The sequence below is a fragment of the Hypanus sabinus genome, chromosome 12 (assembly GCF_030144855.1).
Source record: "Hypanus sabinus isolate sHypSab1 chromosome 12, sHypSab1.hap1, whole genome shotgun sequence".
NCBI classification, from domain to species: domain Eukaryota; kingdom Metazoa; phylum Chordata; class Chondrichthyes; order Myliobatiformes; family Dasyatidae; genus Hypanus; species Hypanus sabinus.
In genome coordinates this window covers 72,285,855-72,295,377 of record NC_082717.1, presented here as the reverse complement: position 1 = coordinate 72,295,377, position 9,523 = coordinate 72,285,855, and the positions used below count along the sequence as shown (strand labels likewise).

Below are 9,523 nucleotides of genomic sequence, written 5' to 3'. Positions count from 1 at the left end.
TGACATCTTATATGCTAAAGTTCAAAGGTAGAGGCAGGACAATTCTATAGTTACAATGCTTCCTTTGAATTACATAAAATTTTCACATCTCCTTCTTCACACCCACACTCCAGACACCCAAAGTGAATGTTAATCAGCATAGTCTAGTTTTCACTCAACTGGTGTCCACAGCTCCAAGAAACTATTGTCCAGAGCTGCACTTTAAATTTAATCTACAATCCACGTTCAGGTGTTCAGGTCTAAAGATTGGTTGCTGAAATTAATATTTGTTCTCTACCCTAACTCCAGAATATGCCATAACACACAGCAAGCTCCCACATCACCATGGTGTTTTGGTGGTATTGATCATTAGTTAGATAAGTCCATCACCCCCACCACAACATAGGCCACCAACAGCAACTCACCAGAGTCCTCCGTCCTGGGACACGCTTTCAAGTTGTCCCCAGGAGTAGTCCATCTTCTTGGTGTTAGCTTCAAGGTCATGTCACCAGGTGCTCTTTGGTTGGCCTCTCTTCTACTTTCCCTGGGGATTCCATGTTATCATTTACCTGGTGATGTTGAAACTTGCCTCTGCAGCATGTCTCCTATCCATCTTCATCTTATTTTCCTTAATGCTTCTTCTGCTGGTAGCTGGTGTGTTCTCTGCCATAGGTCAGCGTTGCTGATGACATCCGGCCAGCAGATCCGGAAGATTTTTCTCAGACAGCCATTAATAAAGGTCTGTACTTTCCTGATGACAGTCTTTGTTGTCCTCCAGGTCTCTGCCCTGTGCAGAAGAACTGACTTCACTCAAGGTGGAGTTGAACAGCCAGATTTTAGTGCACTGTGACAGCTCTTTGGAGCACCAGATGCTCTTCAGTGGAGCAAGGCTGCTCTAGTTTTGCCGATCCTTCCCTTGACATCCACAGCAGTGCCACCCTCCTGTCACTGACATTACCTGGGTAGGTGAAGGCGTCTACCTGCACAAGTGGACTTCCCTCAAGAGTGACTGGGACAACACAGTCTGAGTTGATCTTGAGGACTTTAGTTTTCCCTTGATGGATGCTAAGGCCAGCTTGCGCCAATTTGGTTGCCGGGTCTTGTGTTTTTTCCCTGCATCTTCTTGTAGGTATGGGACAGGAGAGCTACATCAGAGTCAGGATCAGGTTTATAATCACCGGTATGTGTTGTGAAATTTGTTAACTTAGCAGCAGCAGTACATGCAATACATGATAACATAGAAAGATAAGTAAGTAAATCGATTCCAGTAAGTGTGTGTGTATATATATATATATATATAAAATAGTTAGATTTAAAATAGTGCAAAATAGAAATAATATATTTTTTAAAATGGGGTTGTGATCATGGGTTTAATGTCCATTTAGGAAATTGTATGGCAGAGGGGAAGAAGTTGTTCCTGAATCACTGAGTGTGATCATCAGTAAATAACCAGCAAGGAGCTGATTATTGACTTCAAGAGGAGGAAACGGGGGTCCATGAGCCAGTCCTCATCAGGGGATCAGAGGTGGAGAGGGTCAGCAATTTTATGTTCCTCGGTGTTATCATTTCACAGGATCTGTCCTGGGGTCCAGCACGTAAATGCCATTACACAGTAAGCACGGCAATGCCTCTACTTTCTAAAAAGTTTATGTAGGTTCCAATGCTAAATATAATAATAAAACCCTTCTGACCATTGAGCACATCTACAGAGGACTGTCACAGGAAAGCTACAGCCATCAAGAACCTCTGCCAGCCAGGCCATGTTCTCACACATGGCCTCAGGACCCACTCTGCCTGGTTCAGGAACAGTTATTACCCTCAGCCGTCAGTTTCTTGAACCAGAGGGAATAACTTCACTCACCCCATTACTGAACTGTTCCAACAACCAATGGACTCACTTTCAAAGACTCTTCATCTCATGTTCTTGGTATTTGTTACTAATTTATTTATTTATTGTTAGCAGTAGTTGTTTTTTTTTGTATTTGCACAGTTTCTTGTCTTTTGTATATTGGTTGTTTATCCATCCTGTTAGGTGTGGCCTTTCGTTGATTCTATTGTGTTTCCTGTATTTACTGTGAATGCCCACAAGAAAGTGAATGTCAGGGTTTTATGTATATGGCAACCTACCTGTACTTTGATAACGAATTTACTTCGAACATTAAACTCCAGGTTATCCAGCTGTTTGCAAAGAGTCCACTGGATTCTCCTCCTTTTCTGTGCTGTCTTTATGATCCATTCTATGACCAGCAGGAACAGGAGAGTGAGATGAGATGTGTACCATGGTTGATTCTGCAGGGCATTCCCTCCTATGATTCTTAATCTGTCTGACCATCTTGCTTGGAACTCCACATTGCTGCAGGATTCTCTACAGGGTCTCCCTGTCTACACTGCTGAAAACTTTTTCAAAATCAACGAAGTTGATGTACTGAGATGAATTCCACTCGACTAAGATGCGTAGTGTGGCTATATGGTCAGTACGTGATCTGTTTTTAGCTTAGTATTTACAGCATCTTTTATCCTCTCTCGTATCATCCTGTAGAATACTTTTCCTGGGACTGACAAGAGTGTGACATCTTTGTAGTTGGAGCAGTTGCGAAAGTCTCCCTTCTTAGGCCTCTTTCAAGTCTGTTGGTACTTACTCTTCTTCTGAAGGAGAGGGTATAGCATCTCTACTGTAGTGTCCAGGTCTCCCTTTCGAACTTCTTCATGAATGTCATCCGGACCAGCTACTTTACCATTCTTTAGCATCTTGATTCCTTTCCTCATCTCCTCTCAGGTAGGCCTGTCATTGTTTATGGTCATGCCAGTATTAGCTAAAAGGATGTCAGGAAGGTTTATAGGTGCTGTTCATCAGATCTTCAGATGTTCAACCTACCAGTTCAGCTGCTTCTCTGTTCCCACTATGGCCTTTCCATCTTTGTTCTTGTCTGGCCTCTCAGGTTTCCTGTACTTGTCAGACAGTTTCTTGGTGGTGTTGTACACATCTGTCATGTTGCCACACACCACTGCTTCTTCTGCTTCTTCTGCCAGGCCATCTATGTAACTGTGCTTGTCTGCTGTAATGTTCCTAACCATCCTGTGAGCCTCAACACGCTCTTCCTGTGCTTTTGCCTTTCCCACTCTAGTCCTGCTATTATTCATGACTGCTTTCTTCTGCCGCTTCACCTCAATCTTGTGTAACATTTTAGCTGCGACCCATTCTTTCAGCTGGTTCTTTTTGGCACCTAGTACCTCATAACGTCAAGACTGGCATCTCCTTATCCTTCCATTGTGTAGTTCCTCTTCCTCGTGCAGTTCTTGTAGCACTTGGAAATTGTTGCTGGGGACCAATTTGAATGTTTCTTGGGTCTGCATGTGTCTTAAAAGGTTGACGTTGTATCTTTGCCTCATTGATGCCCATTCCATCCAATTCTTCATTTTGAGTTTCAGCATCGCAACCAAGAGATGGTGATCAGAAGGAACTCCTGTTCCTTTCCTTTGACATCTTGAAGTGATAAGAATTTCTTGAATATACAAATGAGGTCTACTTCGTTCTTTTTTATGTGGTCAGCAGACACCCAGGTATTCTTGTCATTTTTTTTTGTGGGGGCAGATGCTGCCTCCGATGACCATGTTATTCAATGTGTACTTGTCAGGAAAGCACTCTCCACTCTCGCTCATTGTACCAAGTCCATGTGTTCCCATTACAGCTTTGTAGCCAGTGTCATCCGATTGTATCTTTGCATTGAAGTCTCCCATGAGAATGTTAATATCTCTCTCAGAGTACACTTCTAGGATATTATGGAGTCTGTTGTAGAAATTGTCCTTGGTTTCTTCATCACTGTCATTAGTCGATGCATAACGCTATATGATGTTCATCTTCTTCTTTGTTCTAAAGGGTGCAGAGATGATGCAGGAACCATGGGCTTCCCATCCTGTCAATGGCTTCTGTGCTACTTTTGATGGCATGAATGCCACTCCTCGTGTGTGCGGGACATCATCTTCCTCATGCCCTCAACAAAGCAGCAGTTTCTCTGTCACCAGCCACCTCTGGCCAGACTGAGCCTATTTGTCTCACTGATGCCGAACAGGCTAAGATTGTTATTTTTCACTTCGACCACCACTCGTGTTGCCTTTCAACTTTCATACATGGGCTTCACATTTCATGCTCTAACAGTGGTGGTCCTGGCTGATAGAAGATTGATTGGCTTTGCTGCTTTCACGGTCTTGCAGCTTTCACCACACAACTTCATACATCTTCTAGGCAAAGATCCTACCTCTCCCAGGGATGAGGTCTTTGGAGCTCCTGTTAGGGTTTCTGTGGCTTCCTAGCCTAATGCCCACCCTTCTCCTTTGGCAGCCAGGCTTAGGACAATCTGTGGGGGAGGTTTTGGTGATAATGATTGAGGGATAAATTTTTTACATTACGCGACATATAATCTCCAAACGCACCACTATGCTCAAATCTATTTGAAAACAAGAATCTGATTTCAACCTGAAAATGCTTGTGACACCTAAAATTAATATCCAAAAGTCAGCACTTAGGATAGTGCCTCAGGACATCCACCAATGCAAAAAACCATGTTGACCTAGCTCATTTTGTTCAAGTCTCTGTTATGGCTGATACCTGCAGCCTTTCTACTATTCACAAGCTACAGATTATCACAATATTTAATTTTATCACCATCCCATTCAATTGAAAATGTAATCAAATGGTGAAGCTACAGAAAGAGTCAACATTGAAATAATTACACCACTCACAGTTACGTGAATTTGCCATCACAGAAAATCAGAGGCATTTCCCAAACTCACTGATTTCATCCCTTTCATCTGTTCTCCTTTCACCTTGGCCTGGCTCCAGACATTGGTAACCAAAGCATGCAACTGTTGTATTACACAATGTCATATCTGCCCACATCAAAATTTGTACTAAACCTCCTTTAAGCACTGCCCCTATAACTACCAGTCATTGGGGAATACATTTTCTATCTCCATAATCCGATAATATTCCTGTGAAGGACTCAGGGGAGTTTTATGGTATCATTAGTGCTATTTAAGCACATAGTGTTGTGAGTGCTGTGCAATAATGGCTAAGTTACTGGAATTAAATGAGGCCTAAGCTATTTTTTGAGGTCGTGGGTTCAAATTCGACGTAAGCAGAGCGAGATTTCAAACTCTAGCAATTGTGAAACTTAAAATGCTATAAGAAACCAAGCTGTTCTCCCAAGGGAGGGAAGTATGTCTTGGCAGTGATGTCTACATCCTGAGAATAAATCAATAAAAATGCTTATCAAACAAAAAACAGATTATCTGGTCAATGCCAGCTTCTCTGTAGAAACTGGTTGATGTACTTCCAATTGGAAATAATTCATCAAATGTGCAGCTCGGGTGGTTGATGGTTGGGCTGAGTTGTTCTCTGACCTTGGCAATTTACTTGCAAACATTTTATCACTATACGAGGAGACATCGTCGGTGTGCTGTCAAATGTGGTGTGTTCTCCAAATGTTTGGCCTTTCTGTAATTGGCAATCAACTGATTGCTCATCATTTCGAAAACTCATTTGTGATAAGGGGAATGTCATTGCTCATTGGTTGCGTGGCAAACTTCATGCATTGGGGTCTGGAATTTTGCCTGCATTGGCTCGTAAATAGGATTGAGGTCCTGGGTTTTATGTCAATGGCTGTAAAGTATTTTGTGATGTCCTGGAAGGAAAGTTCTTCCTCGTTATTCTGTTCCTACTCTGTGGCAGATCCTTCACTATAATATGTTTTACAACTTTACCGCATGTAACATAACAAAATACGTGTTCCTTTTGTGGTCCAGGCCTCTACTAGGTTGCATTCACATACAGAGCTCATGATTTTACTTACTGAGATGAAAGTGAGGATGACAGCAGTAATGGCAAGAGTTTCCTTAAAACTGCTTCTACATTTCCTTATTTCCTTACAAACTATTTACCACTTCTTCTTTGGTTTTCTTGTCTATTCTGGTTTCAAACTTTTGTATTCAGCACTTCATAAGATATCCAGCAGGGGGCTCTAGTGGTCAAGTTTGTGATGATCACTAAACCACAGGTAAAACTTGAATTGTTCAATTTTGATTAATAATAAGTAGTTGAAAAATAAACCCTGAGAACATGCTTATATCTTTATATGCTTATATATGCTTTTCATTTTACATGGATCCAACACATTGTTTGCAATATATTCTGATATGTCTATCCATGGCCGCCTCTATTGCCAAAATGAATCCAAACTCAGGTTGGAGGAGCAATACCTTATATACCGGCTGAGTAGCCTCCAACCTGATGGCATGAACATTGACTTCTCTAACTTCCGTTAATGCCCCTCCTCCCCTTCTTACCCCATCCCTGACATATTTAGTTGTTTGCCTGTTCTCCATCTCCCTCTGGTGCTCTCCCCCCCACTTCTTTCTCCTGAGGCCTCCTGTCCCATGATCCTTTCCCTTCTCCAGCTCTGTATCACTTTCACCAATCACCTTTCCAGCTCTTAGCTTCATCCCACCCCCTCCGGTCTTCTCCTATCATTTCGCATTTCCCCCCCTCCCCCCATTTCTTTCAAATCTCTTACTATCTTTCCTTTCGGTTAGTCCTGACGAAGGGTCTCGGCCCGAAACGTCGACAGCGCTTCTCCCTATAGATGCTGCCTGGCCTGTTGTGTTCCACCAGCATTTTGTGTGTGTTGTTGTTTGCAATATATGTTATACTGTCAACCATTCATTTTGTTTTAAGAATGCTCCCTTCAAAATGTTGATCTTCTGCAGAGGCTGAAGAAGAGTACCCTGATCAGTGACGTGACTGGACAAATCAGCGACGGACAGGTAAAGGAAAGCCCAGAATAATATATAGACCCTCGCCAGGTTACGGACACCCTATACCTACACACAAGCATCAGGATGGACTTGCAGGCTGCTGGGGTCTGCAGGAATCTTTTGCCAGGTGGGAATGAGGTACTTCCAAATGCCTTCTCGTCTTACCTCCACATGCCCGCCCCAGATAATTGGGGTCTGGGTCGATCTGAGCAGCACTGGGATCGCTAAGCAGGCTCACTCGCTCACTGTCTGCGTCAGTGAGGCTGCCAGGAGGCCAATCTTCATGCGCCTGCTTACTGTCCCATCACAGCTGCTTCAGTTCAATTCTGACTCATGAACAATTGAAGTTACAACCAGTTCTCAGGAAGGGAATCCAGTCATAACCCGGGGACTGCCTGTAAGCTTGGATTACATTCGACAGTTTTGAATTCATATTTATTGTCATTATAAATATAGTGCAATTTAACATAGCCACCAAAAGTTTATGTGTTTTCTTTAAGACTTATTTTTAATAACTGTGAAAATCTTCCTGAACGGAATCAACAATGCATTGTGGCCCTTATCATTTTATTACATTAGATCATTCATTTCAAATTAATTCAATTACTCCAAAAACCTGCACCATTACAGCCACGACATCACAATGTCAGAGACGCAGACCTCGGGTGCTGGCTGCTCAAGGTTTGCCAGATCAACCTTTGATGACTCTGTGGATTTCCTCCAGCACACCATGAGCATGCTGGTTGGTAGGTTCATTGGTCACTGTAAATTGCCCCATTGCAAGTGGGTGTGTGGAAGACTCTGGGGTGGAGAGGAGGGGAATGTAGGAATAAAAAAAAATGGGGCTAATACTGCACTTGTTTAAAGGGATAGTCGATGATCAATGGGCTGAAGGACATGTTTCAATGTTGAATCTATCAATCTGTATCTCTAATTTAAATCTGACAAAGTAAAATATTTTCACATTGTGAATTACCTGCCTTTGGCTCCAAGATTAAAAAATGTGAATCCTAAACTATTTTAACTCCGAGCCATGGCCCCACCTAAACACAGTATGGGTTTCTTAAGATACAAGTGCATGCTCAGGAGGGGGAAACCAGAGGTTCATGAACCAGTAATCAGAGGTGGAGAGGGTCAGCAACTTTAAATTCCTGGGTATCACCATCTCAGAGGACTTGTCCTGGACCCATCGTATAAATGTATTGCAAAGAAAGGACAACAGAATCTCTACTTCTTCAGGAGTCTGCAGAGGTTCGGCATGTCATCAAAATCCTTGGCAAACTTCTGTAGAGGTGCGGTGGAAAGTGTCCTGACTGGCTGCATTACGGCCTGGGACGCAAACACCAGCGCCGTTGAGCAGAAAATCCTACAAAAGGTAGTGGATTCAGCCCAGTACATCATGGGAAAACTCCCCCCACTGAGCATATCTATCATCCATAAAAACATTACCATAGAAAATCAGCATCTATCGTCAAAGATCGTCACCACCCAGGCCATGCTCTTTTCTCGCTGCTGCCATCAGGTAGAAGGTACAGGTGCCTCAGGACTTGCACCACCAGGTTCAAGAACAGTTACTACCCCTCAACCATCAGGGTCTTGAACAAAAAGTGGATAACTACACTCATTCTGCTTCTGGTGTAACCACAACTGATGGTCTCACTTTAAGGGCTCTTACCTTGTTATTTCATGCTGGTTATTTATTGCTATTTATTTATATTTGCATTTGCACAGTTTGTTGTCCATTGATCCTGCTTACAGTTACTGTTTGATAGATATGCTGAATGTGGCCGCAGAAAAAAAATCTCAGGGTTGTATGTGGTGAAATGTAAATACTACTTTGGACTTTGAACTTCGAATGCTTGCCAACACTGGTTGAAGATATTTCTGGAGGTAGGATCATGTGACCATCTGCCTCAAACTGCCCCATCCAACACTCCTGTTGTCCGTTTTCAGAAATGTCTGTGTTTATTTCACAGTTCTAATAGGAGATCATTGACCTGAGGCGTTAATGCTATTTCTCCCTTTGCAGTGCTGGCCAAGGTTTCTGACTGTCTCAGCATTTTCAATTTTTACTTCAGAATTCCATCTATGTGATTTTGACTCTCTGATTAAATACTCATGGCTTTGTTGACCATTTCTCTGCTGTAAGTGAACATGTTTAAAATGCATATGAAGTCAACAGTATAATATCTCTTATCTGGTTTATTATTGCCTATAACAGCGTCATAATTAAAGCACGTGTGCCTCCAGAGAAAAGAGAATGATAACACGGTTCAACTTACCATCTAAAGGATTGAGTTCCAACCTCAATTTCCATCCAAGTCAAAAGAATCTCAGGATAATCAATACCTCGGATCACCAACCATGCCATTTTTTGTTAGATTTACTGTTGATTCCTTCATAGTGCAGGTTTAAAATAACTGCAAATGTAAGCACAAAATATGATCTTTGAATGTCTTGTGTAAATATTTAACCCATTTATCCAAGTGAGTTCAATATTCAAGAATGTACACAAAGAAATACAGTTGAAACATCAAAATCTCTTACTATCTTTCCTTTTGGTTAGTCCTGACAAAGGGTCTCAGCCCGAAACATTGACAGCACTTCTCCCTATAGATGCTGCCTGGCCTGCTGTGTTCCACCAGCATTTTGTGTGTGTTGTTGTTTGAATTTCCAGCATCTGCAGAGTTCCTCGCGTTTGCACAGTTGAAACATGTTCATTTTGCCATGTACT

At 42.3% G+C, this 9,523-nt stretch overlaps 1 long non-coding RNA gene across 3 annotated transcripts in view; it reads right to left on the bottom strand.

Moving 5' to 3' along the window:
* The window catches only part of LOC132403007 (uncharacterized), a 52,065-nt gene that overhangs the window by 23,569 nt on the left and 18,973 nt on the right, over positions 1 to 9,523 (bottom strand). For 2 of the 3 annotated variants that reach the window (XR_009515152.1, XR_009515151.1), the window contains exon 4: positions 9,072 to 9,209. This is a non-coding gene — a long non-coding RNA (uncharacterized LOC132403007). Of the gene's footprint in view, positions 1 to 7,968; positions 8,156 to 9,071; positions 9,210 to 9,523 lie in introns of those variants that run through there. The other variant, XR_009515153.1, reaches the window with a different exon arrangement.